Source organism: Nicotiana tomentosiformis, chromosome 6, assembly GCF_000390325.3.
Source record: "Nicotiana tomentosiformis chromosome 6, ASM39032v3, whole genome shotgun sequence".
Lineage (NCBI taxonomy): Eukaryota > Viridiplantae > Streptophyta > Magnoliopsida > Solanales > Solanaceae > Nicotiana > Nicotiana tomentosiformis.
Genome location: NC_090817.1, coordinates 60,092,496 through 60,114,859, shown reverse-complemented (window position 1 = coordinate 60,114,859; position 22,364 = coordinate 60,092,496). Strand labels below are relative to the sequence as shown.

The following is a 22,364-nucleotide window of genomic DNA, read 5'->3' as shown; positions in this document are numbered from 1 at the left end:
ATACAAGTCTAGAAAATATAGTCTATAATAGTCTGAGATCAAATACAGTGAACAAAGAGATAGAGAAGGAGAGGCAAGGTCTGTGGAATACGGCAGTTACCTCAAAATCTCCTGAAAATCAACCGCGCGAAAGGATCAACACCCGCTATATCCAGAAACACCTGGATCTGCACACAAAGTGCAGGGTGTAGTATGAGTACAACCAACCCAGCAAGTAACAATAATAAATAAGGAACTGAAGATAGTAACGAGCTACATAGTTATGGTTCATTTCCAGTAATCCCAGCAAAGTATAGACATGCTATCAAATCTGGAAGTTTAATGTCGAATCAATTTTTATATAGTTCCTGTTCATGTAATCCGTATATCAACAATCTTTTAGAAATTTCACAACAATGACAGGTAGCAACTAAGTGCAATAACAAATGGAATTCAAGTACAACCTCTCTAAACAACAATCACTCACTGGACTCCCAGCCCTCATCATTCCCTGGGCTCCCAGCCCTCATCACTCACTCAATGGGTAACCGCGCTCACTGGGGGTGTACAGACTCCGGAGGGGCTCCTACAGCTCAAGCACTATAATCTGCACGGATAACTCACGTATTGCACGGACAACTCATGTGCCATAATATAAATATTTGGATCCGCACGGCCAACTCACGTGCCATTGTTTAATATAAGGATCCGCACGGCCAACTCACGTGCTATAATATAATATAAGGATCCGCACGGCCAACTCACGTACTATAGTATCAATATCTCACATTCAGGCCCTCGACCTCACTAAGTCATAAATTTCTTCAGTCTCTCGGGCTCTTAATAATCATTAAATCAACCCAAACAACAATGATATGATGTATTAATAATAATAACAGAGACTGAGATAAAATGTGCAAGTAAAAACTGAGACTGAGTACATATAGCATTTACCAGGCAATTCAACAAGTACGCGACCTCTGTGGGTCCCAACAGTACTATCACATAGCCTAAGCATGATTTCTAACATGGTTTACAGTCAAATTTTATCAACACATAGAGAGCATATAGCTAACAATAAATTATTCAACTTTACAATTTTTCGGGACGGACAAAGTCACAATTCCCTCGGTGCACGCCCGTCACCTAGCATGTGCGTCACCTCCAAAATAATCGCATGATACCAAAATCCGGGGTTTCATATCCTCATGACCAGATTTCAAACTGTTACTTACTTCAAGCCGTGAAATTCTTATTCCGCAATGTCCTTTCCTCGTGAATTGGTCTCCAAATACCTCGAATCTAGCCATAAATAATTCGTTTCAGTCAATAAAATTCATTGGAACTAATTCCATAAGAAAATAATAATTTTCCATTAAAATTCGAAAATTAGCTCAAAAATCGCCTGTGGAGCCCACGTCTCGGAACTCGATAAAAGTTATAAATTCTGGAAGCCCATTCAACCACGAGTCTAACCATACCAATTTTACCAAAATCTGACCCCAACTCGACCCTCAAATCTTTAATTTAAACCAAGAGGGTTTTCAATTTTTTCCCAACTCAATTCACCCATTAAATGATAAAAATAACCATGAATTCGGGTAATTTAACCAATATTGAGTTAAGAACACTTACTCCATTGTTTTCTCTGAAAATCACCCAAAATCGCCTCAAATCCGAGCTCCAAATCGTCAAAAACTGAAAATGGGACTAAGTCCCATTTTCAGAACTTAAACTCACTATCCAGGCTTTTCTTCTTCGCGAACGCGGTCAGTGCCTCGCGTTCGTGAAGAACAAAATAGCTCCCGTCCAAATTCCTCCTTCGTGAACGCGACATCACCCTCGCATTCACGAAGCACAAAAATGCCTCTGCCTCAATGCCTTCTACGCGAACGTGTTCAACCCCTCGCGAACGCGATGCTTCGTTCCCCCTCACTATGCGAACGTGACACCCCTACGCGAACACGTAGACCAATTGCCTGGGGTCCTCAGCTGCTTCCTCTCTTCTTCGCGAACGCGTAACACCTCTCACGTTCGCGATGCACACCCAGTCCACCCTTCGCGAAGAGCAAATATTGCCAGCCTCTCAGCTCCTCTTTGCGAACGCGAGGCTCCATTCGCGAACTCGATGAAGGAAACCAGATGGTGCATCAGAACAATTCCAGCAGAGTTCCAAGTCCAAAATCCAACCTGTTAACCATCCGAACTCACCCGAGCCCCTCGGGACCTCGACTAAATATACCAACAAGTTCTAAAATATCATACGGACTTAGTCGAACCCTCAAATCACCTCAAACAATGCTAAAATCATGAATTACACCCCTATTCAAGCCTAACGAACTTTGAAATTTCTAATTTCTACAAACGACTCTGGAACCTATCAAATCACGTCTGATTGACCTCAAATTTTGCACACAAGTCCTAAATGACATAATAGAGGTATTTCAATTTTTAGAATCGGATTCCGACCCCGATATCAAAATATCAACCCCCCGGTCAAACTTCTCAAAAATTAAACTTTTGGCATTTCAAGACTAATTCCTCTACGGACTTCCAAATAATATTCCGGACATGCTCCTAAGCCCAAAACCACCATACGGAGCTATTGGAATCGTCAAAATTCAAATCTGAGATCGTTTACACATAGGTCCATATCCGGTCTACTTTTCTAACTTAAATTTTTCAACTATGAGACTAAGTGTCTTATTTCACTCCGAGTTCCTTCCGGACCTGAACCAACTAGCCGGATAAGTCATAAATCAATTGTAAGATATAAATTGAGCAGTAAATAGGAGAACGGGATTATAATAATAAAAACGATCAGATGGGTCGTTACACTTTATACACTTTAAGTATTCTATTCTTAGAGTGGAATTAAACCCTTGATCATCCAAATTCGAAAGAAAAAACAAATTTCTCTTTATCCTGGGAACATGCCAATTTCAATATTTCTGATAATTTTATCGAATATTCTCAATATGATATTACCAATCCCCTCTATTGTTAATGAACTACCATCTCCCATGTAGATAGTCCCACTCGTCTGCTTGTAAGTTACAAACCAATTACTGTATGGATATATGTGGAAAGTAGCACCAGAATCAATAATTTTTGCTCATGACTAAAACTCACAGCATAGACTTCCCCTACATAGTCACAACCATCAAAATTATTACCAGTGTCAATAATATCTGCAGAATAATATATCTTTTGCCTTTTCTTTTCTCTTTCAGCTTAGGACAATCTGTCTTGTAGTGACCTTGCTCCTCTCACTCATAACAGTTCTGTTTTATTGCTCTAGATTTCGATCTGGCTATTGACTTTTATCTATTAAAGTCTTTTTGTTGTGTTCTTCCTCTACTCACAAGACCTTCATCATCAGTTCCGCTTTCTGGAAAGCTCTTTTCTAACTTTTTAGATTTTAGTGCATTACTAACATCTTCCAATGAAGTATTATCTTTCCTATATAGCATTGAATCAACAAAAGTATCATAAGACAATGATAAAGAACACAATTAAGGCATATCTTTACTCTCAGTTTTGATATCTACATTCTTCAAATCCATTATAACTGAAATAAACTCATCAAGATGAGTTTTAACAGATATACCTCGTTCATATGAAGATTGTACAACTTTTTTTAGGTAGAAAAGATTTGTTAGCGATTTCTTAGGATACAGATCTTCAAGCTTATTCAATGTTGTTGCTGTAGAAATTTCTTTAGCAATTTTTCGAAGAACGCTATCTGTAACGCTCATAAAGATCGCACTCAAAACTCGCTCCTTTAAATTTGTCTTCTCTAACTCTTTCATCTCTTCAAGAAAATTCTCATCAATTATCTTCTATAACCCTTGTAACACCAACGGCAATATTTTCCTAATCTTCCATAGAATAAAACTAGATCACTCATCAATTTTTTTTACATCGTGCTTTGTTGAAGATGATGAAAATATATTAACCCTTGATTATTTGTAGAAATTCGAGCCTTGTTCTTATACCAATTATCGTAAAAGATCATGAGTTAACTAACACATAATCACATATAAAGCAAATAGAGAAAAAAATAAGGATTTAATGATGTTCGGTAAAGCCTAATCTTCGGGGCATAGAGGGAATTTTTCACTATGACTGAGAAGAAAAGCAAGTATAATCTATAGAATCTCCAACTACAACCCATATATATCTATACTATATTAAAAGCACGAAGGCCCTTAGCGAAATGTCGTTCGCCTTTTTTACCCTCTAAAAATAGATTTCACATTGGATAGAATTATAATTTAAGTTACTTTACTAATATTTAGAATTTTGTAACCAACTAAAATTTGGCTTATTAAATATTTTCTTATTTAAACTATGTATATAATCCAAATATTTAGGATACTAAAATCAATTAAAAAGTTACCTTATATAGATTAAAAGAATATAACCACGATTGTTCACACGACGGTCTATGTTATTATTGGTTTAACTTTTAATTCTAATTAAATATTTGAAATTTTACCCAACGTTTTTTAAATACTTTGCAGAGAGTTGATTGAGGCTGAAACCAAATTTAAATGTAGTATGTTCTATACTACGTGCACATACATTGCTACGAAAAAAGTTAGGAATGCCATTTTTTGGTTTTTTAATTTGGCCATTTAATTATGAGCACGCTTATAAACATGACAAAATAAAAAATATTGATTACAAAAAATTAGAAAAATATACAAGAAAAATATTTTCGGTAACAATTTTCTCAAGAAAATATTTTAAAAAATAATTAAAATATTCTTTTTGAATTAAATCAGACTAACTTTTAAAATGTCCCAATTAAAATAGAAAAACTAATTATATAAACGCAAGAAAACTAACACACTAAATCCGTGAGAATTGCTTGAAAAAATAAACTCTAAATATGTTTTTTTACATAAATTTCATATTCTTACTCCTTCTAGAATAGTATTAATGTCTTATTACAGTTAGATGACGTCCTGTTTATGTCTTTTTAGAATTAATATAAGAATATATAGCTTTTTAAAAATAAAAATATAATAATTTTAAATCTTCAAAGTTATATGATCTTGTTAAAACTAAAAAGATGCATAACTTGTAAAATTAAAGCAATAAAATTATAAATTGTAAATAAATTTTATGTTAAATATATTGATTGAGATGACTGAGAACTCCTGTCGGACAAAGTTTCTTCTTTTATTGAGTTAGCAAAATAGAATTAAGAATCATCAATTTAGGAACTTAATTTATTTTTCTTTGATATATATTTCATGATTCAATCAGAAATTTAATATAATTTTAAAAAAATGGGATTCATTAAGATAAAAATACACGTGCAACGTGCGTATCCTTAGACTAGTATCCTAAATAGCCCAATACCTAGAAGAGAAAGTTTTTCCCAATTCAACAAGGACAATAAATTTTTCTTTTTCAAATTTATTAGAATAATGAATTTTCCAAACCTATAGGGATTATGAGTTTCTTAAAAATATATTAAAAAAATTCAAGACATAAATAACAATATCAATTCAAGTTGATTCACATTCCTGAATTGGTAGTTCAATGATCAAAACATTAAAGTCTAACCTAGTTATGTGTCCCTATGTTTTCTAGTTGTATTTTCCTTTCTTTCCTAGTAAATTTTGAAAAACATAAAAGTCTAGATGACCCAATAAAAAATACAACCAAAAAATGAATTCATAACTTAAAAATAATAAAAAAGGAAAAAGAAAAAAAAACTAGATCACAAGTTAAATGTACAAAACATTCTAATGATATGTACACTATTGGACATTGTTGGTAATAAATCGTGCGATTTGCTGGGAGAACAGTCCGAAATTAAACAAGAACTTGAATATAATGTGAGATTGGTAAACTCAAGTGTAAACTCTCTATAGACCTAATCCTCGGATGAATTAGGAAGAAAATCAACAAATTCATTACAACAACAACAACATTCAAGTTGAGCAGGACCAAGACAGAATACTTTGAGTGTAAGTTCAGTGGTGAGACTCAAGGAGGGGAAGGGGAGATGAGGCTGGACTTGCAGGTCATCCATAGGAGAGGAAGTTTTAAGTATCTTGGGTCTATTATTCAGGGGGATGGGGAGATTCATGATGAAGATACCACACATCGTATTGGGACGGGATGGGTGAAATGAACACTCGCTTCCTGTATTTTGTGTGACAAGAAGATGCCACCGAAACTTAAGGGTAAGTTCTACAAAGTAGTGGTTAGACCAACGATGTTGTATGGGGCTGAGTATTGGCCAATCAAGATCGCTCATGTCCAAAAGATGAAGGTAGCAGAGATGAGGATGTTGAGATGGATGTGTTGGCACATCAGGTTAGATAGGATCAGAAATGAGGTTATTCGCGACAAGGTGGGTGTGGCCCCTATTGAGGACAAAATGCGGGAAGCGCGACTTAGGTGGTTTGGTCATGTGAGAAGGAGGAGCACGGACGTCCCGGTGAAGAGGTGTGAGAAGTTGACATTGGAGGGCCTACAGAGAGGTAGAGGTAGGCCAAAGAAGAGGTGGGGAGAGGTGATTAGGCAAGACATGGCGTAGCTTCAGCTGACCGAGGACATGACCCTTGATAGGAAGTTATAGAGGTCGAGGATTAGGATAGTATAGTAGGTAGTCTACAGTATTCATAACAATAGTATTGGCACGCAGTCTCGCTTTCTGTTGGTAGTAGGTTTTTATGACTAACCATTATTTCCTTCATTGTTGATCACCTTATTATATTTTTGTTTTTATTCTGCTTTTATTTGACTTTTTGGTATTGTCCCTTCTTGTCTATATTTTTATTAATGTGGTGCTTATGTTTGCCTGAGCCGAGGGTCTATTAAAAACAGCCTCTCTATCCTTACAAGGTAGGGGTAAGGAATGCGTACACACTACCCTCCCCAGACTTCACGATGTGGGATAATACTGGGTATGATGTTGTTGTAAATTCATTAGGAACAAAAAATAAGTGACCGACCACTACCCAAATTTCGTAATTTTATATTGGGATTTCCAACCGAAAAAAGATCTATGCAAGACCGATAAAGTTTTCGACAAAAATGGTTGGACATTAATTATAAATATTAATTATAATATTTTTTGCAAAATATCGATCGCCTTTCAACAATAGTCGTCAGAAATTTTGTCGCAAAATTTTGCAGAACCATTTTCCGATCGAAAATGTCGGTTTTCCAAAAGTTAAAATTTTTCTTTAACTAGTAGTCCGACTGGATTCATCAAAAACGTCCTTTAACAAGGTTTCAGACATGTCAGTCAGTAGCAATGCTCTTTGGCCGATTGTGTCGGTCGAAAAGCCTTTTAAAAATCGCCCCTCACCTTATTTTAGGGTTTTTCTCTCAACCCTCTCTTCTCTTTTTTTTTTCCTCTCCAACGACGGTTCTCCGAGGACGGCATCAGCAGTGGTGGGGGGTGGGAGCAATGGTTACAACGGCGGCAAACAGTCAATATCTCTCTCTTCTGCATTTTAATTCCAGTATCTTTCTTCTTCAACCTAACTGTTTACCCTAAAATTCGAGTAACAATTAAACTTATTTAGTGATTTTAAGGATACGTGATTTAATCCAATAACAATTGATAAACAAGGAATTGAATAGATAATCTGAATAATAAAATAAATCAAACCAGTGTTATAGCAGAGCTTTCGACCTCGATTTGAGATGGTCTCGAGATTAGATAAGGAGAACAGTAAAGAACAGAAAACTAAATAATGATGAACAGTAGTAGATAGTAAGTGAAATAGAGAGCAGCGTTTTTAGTATATGTTTCTCAGTGAATCCCCTTACAAATGAATGGAGTCCCTCTTTATATAGTAGAGGAATCCTAAATAAGGTACATTTCTTATAACGGAAATAAATTCCATGATTGGCGTCTATAACCGCTTGATTCGATCTGTTCCGAGATCTTCGGTCGATTGCTAATATTTCGCCATTCCGTTATTACGTCTTACTCGAAGTTGGTCATGCTCGGTCACGATCTTCAGCGAGAACTTCGATCTTCATACTCCATAGTCTGCCATTGAGCTCGAGCCTGGTCTATTATGAGCTTACTCTCGAGGCGGCTTCTCGTGCCTATGAAATCTGACATGCCCGATTTTGACTGTATACAGATAGTCCCCGCATTTCTTGGAATAAAATGATAAGAAACGGTTTAAGCGTTGATGTTCCTAAACCTCGATCATGATGTCGTCCTTATGACGTAAGTGACGGATGTGATCGAAATGTCCCGTCAGTTCAGTTCCCTAAATCATTAATGCTTGTCAGTTAGCGGTCGGCCACTAACGCCACTGAACCGTCCCCATGAACCTATAAATATCCGCTCCTTCATTGAATCAAACTTTACTTTTGCTCTAATCAAACCTCTAAGTATTCTCACTCTTTTCATCTCCTCCTTTTCGCCGTCTGTAGAGCCACCGTCGTTAGCACCGAAACCACCGGTTTTGCATCTTTCTTCGCTCTTCTTTACTCATACAAATAGCGAAAACCTCAAAGACTGTACCGCAGAAGGAGAAAGCTTCTTGCTCTTCTTCCCGACCGTCCGGCGGTAAGGCACCGGTGGAGCCGTTTCCCCATGAATATGTTCCCGGCCCGTGTACTCTAAAATCAGACTTCAAGGTCGAAAACCCTTCATCGATCCCGGGCCGATGTGAGCATGTGTCGATGTACATGTGCTCAATATCGAAGAGCCACCTCGAGGCCGTGAAGAGGGACTGCAACTGGGGTCCCGAGGTCATGGTGCAAATTCTTGCTCCCGAAGAGAGCATCACCGCTTATGTGGAGGGGTTCTTAAGTGTTTACACTTACCCCTTCACATTGGGTCCCCTTGACCCAGTGATAATTGATCTCTGTAAAAGATATCAAGTCACCCTCCGCCAAATCAACCCCTCTCTATGGTGCATAGTAATCATGCCGCGCTTCTTCTCTAGCAAGGCCGAGGGGCTTGAGTTAACTCTAAATCACCTCATGCGGCGGTTGTACTGCCTCGAATCTACCAAGGACTAATCAAGCTCCAACACTGGGTAACGAAGGCCTTGATCTAAAACATCGATGAGGATAGGGATCGGGGTTGGATGAGCCGTTTTATACGGGTGAGGACCTGCGACATTATCCCGGAAGAGAAGATGTCGTTCCCTGAGGAGTGGAACTTTGACCATAAGTGATCTTTTAAACTTTGTTCTTCGTACCTTTTTTGACTTCGCCTGATATCCCTTTTCGACATGCAACCATTCCTTGGATGCCTCAAGCGGTACCTGACCTCGAAGATTGGGTTCAGAAGTTAGCCTCAACTTCCATATATGCCGAACGAGTATGGCGTGATTTGGCAAAGGGCAGATGGGAGGCCAAGAACCATGGTAAAGATCTCCTTTTTCATGTTCTGAAACACTTTTTATACTCCATTCATCACTAATTTTCTTTTATGCAGGCTTGACCAAGGATGCCATTTTGAGGCCTTCAAATGTTAAGGAAGAAACCAAGTCCCCGGTTCTGAAGCTGGGAGAAGATAAGAAGAGGAAAACTGCCTCGCAGTCCGAAGACCCCAAGCCCAAACCTCGAAAGGTGAGGAGGAAAGTAATCGCTCTCACGATGGACTCGATCCAAAAATTGAGAGATGAAGAAGAGAAAGAAGAGGAAAATGCCTCGGCAATGACGGTCCGACCTAGGGAAGCCGTCGAGGTCACCAAACCTTCTGAGCCGACGGCGGCTTCTAAAATCAAACCTCGTGTCGAGGAAGCTTCCAAAAAGAAATCGGGTGAGGATCTCGAATTACTAGAGGTCGAGACCGTTTCTTGGCCATCTGCAACTACACCGGACGGGGCCGGTTCTGAGACCCCGAAGATCGATCAGAGCTTCTCGAGCGACTTGCTCGGGACCATGACAACTGATCACTTGCCTTCTCTCCCGACCTTTTCTGAGGAGGCACTAAGGGAAGCTCGAGAGTTGAAGACTCCTGATATAGGCGGAGGCTCTAGTGTAGGGGATCCCTTTCGGGATTGCTTTACTGGAGTTGATGATGCCTCTGATATCGGTGACGCTTCTATTCTTTTAGAAGAGGCCCAACGTCTCTTATCGGGTAAGAATCAGTTTACTGCACTTCTTTTCTTTACTCTTCTTTTGTTTTTTCTAAATCTGACTTGTGTTTTCCTTTTTTGTATAGGCCTTCGCCAAGTTTCGAGTTGACCTTAGCCAGTGTGAAACCGAGCTCCAAAGGGTCTCAGAGGAGAGGAACGCTTTGAAGCTTCTTTGCGGCCAAAAACACGAAACTATAAAGGACTTTCAAGCGGATTTGGCCAAGGCTCATGAGGAAGAGGCCGAGCTAGATAAGCAGGTGAGCATCCTTTTGATAAAGTACGGACTCGACCCAACTGTGGAGGCTAATACTTCATTATCTCAACTGCAGCAAAATGTTGAAAGGATCAAGCTGCTTCGGGGAGAAGTCGATCAAATAAAGGCTGATTGTGATCGGTGGAAGGAGAATATGGACCGCCTGGCTGCGAAAAAAGAAACTACCTTGGCCAAACTGTCATCGGCCGAGGTTCAACTTTGGGGCGTCAAAGAGAAAAGTTCGGCCCAAGCCAAGAGGATCGAGGAGCTTGAAATCGGGCTTGCTAAGGCCAAGGCGGAGATCGAGAAGGCAAAAGTCATGGCGGACAAGTCCATTGCCATGTACCGGGCCGATGCTGAGGCTGCTCAAATGCAGCTAAGGGAGGCTTCTGACCGAGAGCAATGGATCATTGACTCGAAAAAGTGTCAATGCCGAAGGGAAACCCTCGAGGAAATCCATACTCGAGGTTTTGACCTCTCCGAGGAGATAGCCTGAGCCAAGGTGCTTGAAGTTGAAGCCAAGAAGCTTGCCTCCTTCGATGATGAAGAAAGCAGTCGAGGCGGATCCGATGAGGGGCCTGAAGGGGAAGTTTCTCCCGGAGAAGAGGTCGAAACCGGTCGTAGTTAGGGTTTAATATTTCTTTTTGTAAGACCTTGATCGGTCTTTTGTACATAACCTTTTTTATCAATATATAAAAAAAAACTTCTTTTGAATGTCTTCTCAGTTTTATGGTCAAACGTGTTTTGTGCTTTTGCCTTGTGAAAATTTTGTTATTGTAGCTTCTGTAATCGAGTGAACACTAAGTTCGAGTATGTTTCGAACTTAGCATAGAGTTCGAGATATGTTCAAGATTTCGGATGGCTTGATCGATGCCATGACTGCACTATTTTTATAACTAAGTTCGAGTATGTTGCGAACTTAGCATAGAGTAAACATACCCCTTAAGGTTTTTGAACTTAAGGGGTAATTTTTGAACTTATAGTAACATACCCCTTAAGGTTTTATGTCGAATCCTTGAGCTAAATTCAAGTCAACTTTATTTGAACTCAGAATAGTGGAACCCTTAAGTCCGAGTTGAGTGAGAACAAAGTCTCAAACTCTAAATGTATTGACCATTAGGCCCTTTTAGTTTGGGCCCATATGGCCTCTAAAAGACGGCTATTATTTCCCCCTTTTCGGCTTAAAAGACTTAATAAAAATTTCTTTATGCCTTAGCATGTATTTTACCCATTGGGTTTTTTGAGGGTCTAATGTCAGTTGAAACCCTTTTGCTTTTTGTGCCTTAGCACATTTGTGTTAAAATAGTTTGATACCTCTTAAGGTTATTCGAGGGCTGATTTTATCGAAGATTATTTGCCGAGGGTAGCCTTTTTTAACTGATTTTTCATAGAATTTGAAGGCCTATTGTTATTGCGGAATTCGGACGTATCTGAGCCGCGTTATTTAGGCCGTAGCCTTTAGTTTGGCCGTAACCTTCGGGTATGTATTTTGGCCATAGCCTTCGGGTATGCCTCTTGGGCTTATTTCCCAATAACATTTCGAACTAGTTTGAAATGTCAGTCCCCGAGAATGGTGGTCTTGGCCTACAGATCGAGGGGTGCCCCTTTGAGGTCTTATGAATTTGAGTTTAGATAACTCGAATATACCTATCATCGATGGTAGTCCCCGAGTGTATATTTGCACTTTGGCTCTTGAGCCATTTCTCACAAAATCATAAGCATGAGGTTTGTATAGCAGATGATTTTCTTCGAGACAGAAAATGTTTAAATGAAGAGAGAATGCTTCTTTGAATAGTTTATACATGCGCACATGTTTTTCTATCGGGGCTCGACTAATTTATATGGACACAGTTCACTTGACCATTTGGCCCATTACAAAGCTTCCCTATCGAGGCCCTTCGACATGAAGTACTATTCTCGAGAATATAACATCTGAGGATGATGCCCTCCAGTATTCGAGGTTGATCGCAAAGAAGCCTTGTATACTGTTGAATTGTCCTCAGGTAGCACATAATTATTGCCTCGTTAAAAACCTTGCCGGAAAAACCCATTTGGGATAAAAACCGATCTAAGGGGAAAAGAGTGAAACGCGTACTTTAAAACCCGAGGTCTTGATTTTTTTTATCGAACTCCTGCAATAAATTAGCGTCGAATATACATAAATGAAAGAAGAGAGAAAGTCGTACCTTAACAATAATATCGTTTGAGAAGTAATATGTTCCAGTTGCATGATAGTGGTTCGTCGTCCATCGTTCCGAGTTTATAAGATCCTTTTTTGACTATATCGAGGTCTTGATAGGGTCCTTCCCAATTCGGGCCGAGCTTCCCTTTATTAGGATATCGAGTGTTAATGGTGACCTTTCTTAGGACTAAGTCCCCGACCCTGAAGTGGCGAAGGTTGGTTCTTCTACTATAATACCTTTCGATTCGTTGCTTTTGTGCAACCATTCCAACGAGTGTCGCTTCTCATTTTTCATCTAATAATTCGAGGCTAGTATTCATAGACTCATGGTTTGATTCCTCCGTTGCATGTCGAAACCTGGCGCTGGGTTCTCCGACTTCGACATGAATCAAAGCTTCGGAGCCATATACTAAGGAAAATGGAGTTGCCCCTGTACTAGACTTTAATGTTGTTCGATATGCCCAAAGGAGCTCGGGTAGAATTTCCCTCCACTTCCCTTTAGCTTCGTTCAACCTTTTCTTCAGGTTTTGGATGATAGTCTTGTTCGTCAATTCGGTCTGTCCGTTCCCACTAGGGTGATACGAAGTTGACAATATCCTTTTTATTTTATGGTCTTCGAGAAATTTTGTCATTTTACTGCCGATAAATTGTTTACCATTATCGCATACTATTTCTGTGGGTATCCCAAATCGACACATGATATGATCCCAAATAAAGTCTATAACCTCTTTTTCTCTCACTTTATCGAACGCCTGTGCTTCAACCCATTTAGAGAAATAGTCAGTCATAAATAAAATGAACTTAGCTTTACCTGGGGCCGATGGAAGAGGGCCGACGATATCCATCCCCCATTTCATGAATGGCCATGAGGATATGACTGAATGAAGCTGTTCTCCGGGCTGATGGATCATTGGTGCAAACCTTTGACATTTATCATATTTTCGAACAAACTCCTTAGTATATTTTTCCATGCTATCCCAGTAGTATCCTGCTCTAATGATTTTGTGAATCAGTGATTCGGCGCCGGAGTGGTTCCCACAAGTGCCTTCATGGACCTCTCGTAAAACATAATCGGTGCCTCCTGGTCCTAAGCATACTGCCAATGGTCCATCGAATGTTCTTCTGTATAATGTTCCATCTTCAGCCAATGTGAATCGAGTAGCTTTAGTTCGTAGGGTTCTCGATTCTTTAGGGTCCGATGGGAGCTTTCCGTTCTTCAAGTATTCAATATATTTTTTCCTCCATTCCTAGGTTAAGCTTGTAGAGTTTATTTCGGCATGACCTTCCTCGATCACAGATATCGAGAGTTGAACGACAGTCCCCGAGCTGATCTCATCTTCCTCGACCGATGACCCCAGGTTTGCAAGTGCATCGGCCTCACTATTTTGTTCTTGAGGTACATGCTGTAAAGTCCATTCCTTGAAACGCTGCAAAGTTACCTGCAGCTTGTCCAAATCCCTTTGCATTCTATCCTCTCGAACTTTGAAGGTTTTGTTTACTTGGTTCACCACCAGTAAAGAGTCACACTTGGCTTCAATGACTTCTGCCCCCAAGCTTTTAGCTAGCTTGAGACCTGCAATCATGGCCTCGTACTCTGCCTCATTGTTAGTCAACCTAGAAGTTTTGATAGATTGCCTAATAGTGCTACCCGTGGGCGGCTTCAAAACGATGCCTAACCAGGACCCCTTCATATTTGAAGCACCGTCTGTGAAAAGGATCCATACCCTTGATAACGTACCCAATTTTAACAAGAGTTCCTTTTCAACTTTGGGTACGAGGGTTGGCGTGAAATCGGCCATGAAATCCGCTAAAATTTGATACTTGATGACCGTCCGAGGTTGATATTCGATGTCGTACCCACTGATTTCGACGGCCCATTTGGCCAATCGGCCCGACAGTTCGGACTTGTGCAAAATATTACGAAGTGGGTAAGTGGTTAATACGCATACTGGTGACATTGAAAGAATGGTCTTAACTTCCTAAAGGCGCTTATCAGTGCAAGTGCTAATTTTTCTAAGTGTGGATATCTAGTTTCTGCTTCTCCTAATGTTCGACTTACATAATAAACGGGAAATTGCATACCTTGCTCTTCTCGAACTAGTACACCACTTACCGCGATCCAGGCAAAATCGTTCTTCTTTTTGAGTAAAGAGAAAAATTTGTGGCTTCGATCCGATGACCTTGAAATGAATCGGCCTAAGGCAGCTATCCGCCCAGTTAGCCTCTGTACAGCTTTTACACTATCCACGACGGCGATGTCCTTGATGGCCTTGATTTTATCAGGGTTGATCTCGATTCCCCGATTCGATACCATGAAGCCAAGGAACTTACCCGACCCAACCCCGAAAGCACATTTCTCGGGGTTGAGCTTCATGATGTATTTCCTTAAAATATCGAACGTTTCCTGCAAATGAGCCAAATGGTCCTCTGCGTAAAGGACTTAACTAATATGTCATCAATATAAACCTCTATTGATTTACCTATTTGTTCTTCGAACATTTTATTCACTAGGCGTTGGTAAGTAGCTCCTGTATTTTGTAGCCTGAAGGGCATTACATTATAACAATATGTTCCATATTTGGTGATAAATGAAATCTTTTCTTGGTCTTCCGGATTCATTTGGATTTGATTATACCCGGAATAGGCATCGAGAAAAGTAAGGATCTCGTGGTCGGCCGTGACGTCGATCATGCGATCGATGTTAGGCAGTGGAAAAGAATCTTTGGGCACGCCTTGTTTAAATGCTTATAATCTACACACATTCTAAATTTATCCCCTTTTTTAGGGACTACAACTACATTGGCTAACCATTCAGGATATTTCACCTCCCGAATGGATCCTATTTTGAGAAGTTTAGTTACCTTGTCCTTTATGAATGCGTGTTTTACTTCGGACTGGGTCTTCTCTTTTGCTTCACCAGTTTGAATCTAGGGTCCAGGCTTAGTCGATGTGTCGTTACCTCCGGTGGAATCCCTGTCACGTATAAATGGGACCATGCAAAACAATCTATGTTATCAATAAGAAACTGAATAAGTGTTTTTCCGAGTTCGGGGGATAATGCCATTCCCAGGTATACCTTTCGCTCGGGAAGGTACTCGATCAATACAACATGTTACAGCTCTTCGACCGTTGATTTGGTGGCATCAGTATCTTCGGGAACAACAAAAGTTTGAGGGGTCAGAAAATCCTCTTCTTCTTCTTCTATCTCCCGCTTCCCCGATTCGGTCGAGGCTGGTGGCTGTGATTGCTATTTGACTTCCTGTTTATCTTTGATGTTCGATCTTTCCGAGACTGATAGTGTCGATATCGATGTTACCTCATTGACCGCAAATATTTCCTTTGCAGCATGCTGCTCCCCGTATACTATTTTTACACCGTCTGATGTCGAAAATTTTATAATTTGGTGGAGAGTCGAAGGGACTGCTCTCATATTGTGGATCTAAGGCTTTTCGAGTAGGGCATTGTACCTCATGTCGCCCTCGATCACGTGGAACTTAGTATCTTGAATGGTTCCAGCCACGTTCACCGGTAGAATAATCTCCCCTTTAGTTGTTTCACTGGCCATATTGAAGCCGTTTAGGACCCGAGCTGCGGGCATGATTTGATTTTGTAGGCCGAGCTGCTCCACGACCCTCGATCGGATGATATTCGTCGAGCTACTTGGATCCACTAAAACACGCTTAACTTGAACTTTATTTAATAAGATAGAAATTACCAGAGCGTCGTTGTGGGGCTGAGAAATGCCTTCTGCTTCTTCATCGTTGAATGATAAAGTGCTTTCGAACACATAATCTTGGGTTCGTTTTTCCCTAGTGATTGATACCTTAGTGCGTTTAAATATGGGTCCCTGTGGAATGTCGACCCCACCGACGATCATATGAATGACATGTTAGGGATCCTCCTGTTCATATTTCCTGTTGGCATCACTTTCTCTGAAATGATTTTTGGATCGATCGCTGATGAACTCTCGAAGGTGGCCCTTATTGACTAGATGGGCTACCTCCTCCCTTAATTGCCTGCAATCCTCGGTTTTGTGACCATGCGTGCCATGATACTTGCATATCAAATTTGGGTTTCTTTGAGAAGGATCCGTTTATATGGCTCTGGGCTACCTAGTATCTTTGATCTTTCCGATTGCCAATACAATGCATGATGCATCAATGCTAAAGTTATATTATTATAACCGAGGTGCTTCTGTGGGATCAGCGTACTTGTCAAAACCACTCTTCCTCATAAGTCCCCGAGAATTCTGTCCTCGATCACTTCTCCGATCATTCCGGGCGGTATTGCATCCTAAACCATTGTTCCTTCGATCTGTGGTATATGGTTGATATCGGTCTCTGTTCGATCTTGGCTCCCTGTCAATGCCCCTCTGATGTTTAACTGCCGGCCTGTTGGGATGTACTGAACCGGAAGGAGCTCCCAATTGATCGTCCTCGACCCTGATCTTCGATTGGTATCGATTGTGCACATCTGACCAAGTTATTGCTTGATATTCGATCAAATTTTGTTTCAACCGACGTGATGCTACAGAACTCCATTCATTCAACCCTTGGATGAAAGCTTGGACGGCCCAATCATCTGTGAGCGGTGGCAACTCCATGCGTTCCATTTGAAATCGGGACACGAACTCCCTTAGCATTTCATTATCCCTTTGTCTTACCTTGAAAAGGTCTAATTTCCTCGTTGCGACCTTTATGGCCCCGACATGTGCTTTTACGAAAGAATCTGCTAACATGGCAAATGAGTCAATGGAATTTGATGGCAGATTGTGATACCATATCATTGCTCCCTTCGAAATGGCCTCTCCGAATATTTTCAAGAGCACAGATTCGATTTCATCATGCTCTAAATCGTTACCCCTGATGGCGCATGTATATGAAGTAGCATGCTCGTTGGGATCGGTAGTACCATTATATTTAGGTATGTCTGGCATACGAAACTTCTTTGGAATAGGCTTCGGAGCCACACTTGGTAGAAAGGGTTTTTGTACAAACTTCTTTGAATCCATCCCTTTCAAGATTGGTGGTGCCTCCGGTATCTGATCAACTCAAGAGTTGTATGTCTCCACTTTTTTATCGTTGGCTCCAATTCTCTTCTCCCCTGATTCAATTCTTTTGGTGAGCTCCTCCAGCATTTTAGTTATCGCATGATCAGTCCCCGATTCGTTACCATTCAGCCTCTCCGGTACTGGCTCGGTACAGTGAGTAATTTCTGACTCGACCCTATTCGGAGCTCTATGTTGATTTTGTAACTGAGCAATAGCGGCTTGCTGAGCCTGAAGCATCTTGAATATTACTTGGAGACTGACTTCTTCATCTCCTCTAACCTGTGTTCCTTGGCCACTAGATCGGCCTTCTCTGCGTATACTCCCATCGAGATCTGTGCCTAGGTCTGTATTTATAGCAACGTGCGAACTAACATCGATGGGGTTGGCAACCGGTGCTCCCCCGTGATTAGCCTGTGGCACTTCGATTCCAAGAGCAATTACATTTTTCATTTTTACCGTGGAATCTGAGGCCATTGTCACCGTGTGAGGATGCGTTTTGTGAGTTTGACATGTTTTAACTTGAAAGCAAAGACACTTGACAAGAACAAGCATACAAAATAAAAAAAATAGCATTTAGCGACGGAATTTAGCGACAAGAGATATTCCGTAGCTAAATTACGACGAATTAGGGACGAAATTTGTAGTTTGTCGCCAAATAAGCTACAAGATAATTCGTATCAAATATAGCGGCGGATTAGCGACAAAAACTTATATTCGTCGCGAAAATTGGCGCTAAATATTAGCGCCTTTATTTTACCTACAAAATTAGCGATGAAAGTTGGGCGACAAAAATTATTAAAACTTAGCAACGAATTTAACGCCAATAAATCTGTCGCAGAATTCATTTTACTTATCAAGGCATTTGAAAGTTATCTGCGACAAAATATTCTGTCGCTAATTTCCTAAAATAAAATTTTATTAATTATTTTTAGCGACAAAATTTCGGTCCGTTGCTAAATTTCCGTCCCAAAAATAAAATTACCCTAGGTAAAAGACATTCCAACCATTAGGGCACAAACACCCCAATTTCTTCCGTCTTTTCTTCCTCTTTCTTCTCTTCCTCTTCTTCGAAGGCAGAAATGCTTGGTCCTTAATATTTTTCAGTCGACGCCTAGACGGTCCTCAATAAACGCTGAGACCTCAGCAGTGTAGGTCACCATTTTTTTTATCTAGTGACAGGCTATTTTCCCGTTTTTGCAAATGGGTTTTGTTCTTAGAGGTATGGGCTTGCTTTCTTCTGATCTTTGACAAATTAAGTGTTCACATTAAGTGTCAAATCTTTGACAATTTTGTTACTTTTCTTGTGTTAAAAAAGTAATTTTTTATACCTATCTTACCGTGGTAGGAGGTTATTACTTACCTATCTGAAAAATAGAAGAAAACCTTTGAAATTGCAATTTTTTTGCTGCGAAAATCTAAAATTCGAAGTCGTGTGTTTGCAGAATTCTGAAATTCGAAGTCGTGCGTTGATTTTAGGGATTGTATGTCCTTGATAAGGTAAGCTTCTTTGTGATTTCATCCTGTCTTGTGCTTTATTTTGGTGTTTTCTTTTCAAAGTTTCTCCATCTTTATTCCATATTTTCTCTACTCTTTGTTATTGTTTTTTCCCCTCGAAACACTATTTTTCTTATTAAAGAGAACTGTTGGTAATTTCATTTGCTTTCAATGAGCTTAAAATTTTGCAGAAATAGCCATGTTTGACTGTAATTTTGTGCGCTGGAAAAATTTGTTGCGCTGGAAAAAGTTTTTGCACCAATGTCAAGTACAGGTATTTTTCCTTGTGTATTCTTGAGTGCTAATGGTCCAATTAATGGCCTTTTTAGTCCATAACTCTCAATATTTCCAAGAATAAACCATGTTAGAATTAGTAGAATTTTGTCAACTAGCCAAAGTGTTAATTGATTATTTCCATGATTGTTCCAAGCTCAAAATTTGTGAACTAGAGGTCCATAGTTCCTCTCTAATTTTTGGACCTTGTTCTCTATAATGTTCAAGCTTCTCTGGATTGTTAGTGCTTCCTTTGGTCTACATTGCCATCTCACTAGGATGTAGGACCTCACAATCTTCTCCCATGTAGCAATGATTTCGGCAAATCTGTAGTGCTGGATGCCTGAGTTCACTGCAAACTTAGTAAAACACAAGATCATTTTTTTAATTTGAGATAGTTAAGAAGGATAAAATTTCTGACTTGACTGTCTTGCCCATATGAGACCAACTATTGTTAGATTTCTCTCCTCAAAATGTATTTCCCTTCTCTAGGAGAACTGCTTTTGAGCTCCTTTGACTTTGGAACATCAATTTCCAGCATGGGACGTGCCAATGCGATCAATTCCTTTATAGCAATTCGTTCAGCTTGGTGTTTGAAAAGTAATGTTTTTAAGAGTTGGTAGTGTACAACATTTGGTCTTTGTCTCATTTCCTTAATAGAAATGCGGTTGAAGTTAGAAAATTCTCTCAGAAGTTTGTGCTGACCTTCCATAAGTGATACATTGTTACCACAACTTCTTGTAGTGCACTTTTACTTGATAAAAAAAATAAAATTGCGTCTTATAGTAGAGTTCAGCTGCTGTGACTCCCTTATTGATCCGATTCTGTAAAAACAAGAGTTGAGGGCTTTCACAAAAGTCCTGTACATGTTGACTGTATTGTTTAATATTTTCTTGACATCTACCAAATTCATAACGTTATGTTAGCTTGTCATCTCAATTCCTACAAGCTGTAGTGCTGCTAATTTTTAATATCTTACTTGACCACCTTCTTTCGCAGTTGAACAAGGATGACGATGGTGCCATAAATCCAGGATTTATTGGTGACAGGGAATACAGAGAGAGTGAGTATACCATATGGGTAGGGGTAAGGTCTGCGTACACACTACCCTCCCCAAACCCCACTTTGTGGGATTTTACTGGGTCGTTGTTGTTGTTGTTGTAGCCAAAGTGTTAATTGAGTCTTATTAAATAAAGAACTCTAAGGTCTTGTTTATTTTAATATTAAATAGGAACATGGACAATCTAGAGCGTAATTGGATGTACAAAAGGTTGGATGACCGAGGGAGTATTAATTCAAGTTTCATAACTGGTGTGAACAAGTTTCTCCAGTTTGCTTGTTCTCAGCGCAATCGCATGAGTGGTGACAATGTTAGATGTCTAAAAAATGTCACAACATTAAATACATGGATGTTGAAACTGTTAAATTGCACCTTTATCAGTATGGATTTGTTGAGAACTATTTTCTTTGGAAGTATCAAGGAGAAAAAAAGTGACCGGTGAGATGTCTTCTAGTGGTGATTTGCATTGTGGCGCTCAACCTAAATCGGGATATGAGAATCCATATCGACAAATGGTCTTGGATACAGCTGGACCCAATTTTGGCCATGGTTTGAGCTGGCAGTCTTATAATAATATTGAACCTGAGTCGTCTCATTCTTATGAACCTTCAATGGAGGCGGAGCCTAATCCTTCAATGGAGGCGGAGCCTAATCCTTCAATGGAGGAGGAGCCAAATCTTGAGTGCCAAAGGTTTTATGATTTGCTACAGGCCGCTGATGCAAAATTATACCCCGGTTCTTCCCTCTCTCAACTCGCAGTAGTTTCTAGGATGCTAAATATTAAAATGGAAAATACTTTATCACAAAGAGGTTATAACCAAATGATCCAATTGTTGAAAGAGGCTTTACCAGAGGATAACACAATTCTTGATAACTATTACGAGACCAAGAAGCTAGTGCGTAGCTTGGGTTTGCCAGTTAAAAAGATTGATTGTTGTAATTCTGGATGTATGTTGTATTGGGGTGAAGATGAGGACCTCATATCATGCAAGTTTTGTGGCCACCAGAGGTAGAAATATCGTGTGTTCTCGTAAGAGAAAATTAATCCCTTATAAAAAAATGTATTATTTTCCTTTGATTCCTAGATTGCGGAGATTATATGCATCCCATGCTACAACCGCAGATATGAGATGGCATCATGAGCACATACAAGAGGAGGACGTAATGCGTCATAAATCAGACTCTAAGGCTTGGAAGCACTTCAACGAAACTCATCTCTTTTTTGCTGCTGAACCAAGAAATGTGAGGTTGGGATTATGTACTAATGGTTTTCAACTCTTTGGTCATTCAGAGAGGAAATACTCATCATGGCCAGTGATTGTCACTCCATACAATTTGTCTCCGGGGATGCGTATGAAAGAGGCGTACATGTTCTTAACTATCATTGTTCTAGGGCCAAACAACCCTAAACAAAAAATTGATGTTTATCTACAACCTTTAATAAAGGAATTGACCTTGTTTTGGGAGACGGGTGTAGAAGCATTTGACATCTCAAAAAAAACAAAATTTTCAATTAAGGGCCGCTTTGATGTGGACAATCAATGACTTTCCAGCATATTCTATGTTATCTGGATGGAGTACTGCTGGTAACTTTGCATGTCCTTATTGTATGGAGGAAGCACAATCCTTTAGATTACGTCATGGTGGGAAAACAACTTGGTTTGACAGTCATATAATATTTCTTGACCAAAATCATCCGTTTAGGAGAGATCGTAAAAACTTTCGTAAAGGTCAGACTATCAGAAGGCTACCATCACCCCTTAGAACATGAGAGGAAATCTTGAACCAAATTTGTGAGTTGGAACTGAGGAAAGTAACTGAGCTAGATGCAGAAGAAGTTAATGGGATAATTTTTAGGTGTTGTGGATGGAAAAAGAGAAGAATCCTTTGGGATTTGCCTTATTGGAGCTCTAACATGATCCGACATAATATCGATATCATGCATATTGAGAATAATGTCTTTGATAATGTATTCAACACAATTC

The 22,364-nt window shown here is 39.7% G+C and overlaps 1 long non-coding RNA gene across 1 annotated transcript; it reads left to right on the top strand.

Moving 5' to 3' along the window:
- Nucleotides 1–18,915: 18,915 nt before the first annotated feature.
- Nucleotides 18,916–20,527, top strand: LOC104112376 (uncharacterized). Its single transcript, XR_011408576.1, has 3 exons — nucleotides 18,916–19,049; nucleotides 19,238–19,320; nucleotides 20,319–20,527. It is a non-coding gene; the product is annotated as an uncharacterized lncRNA (long non-coding RNA).
- Nucleotides 20,528–22,364: the final 1,837 nt, after the last annotated feature.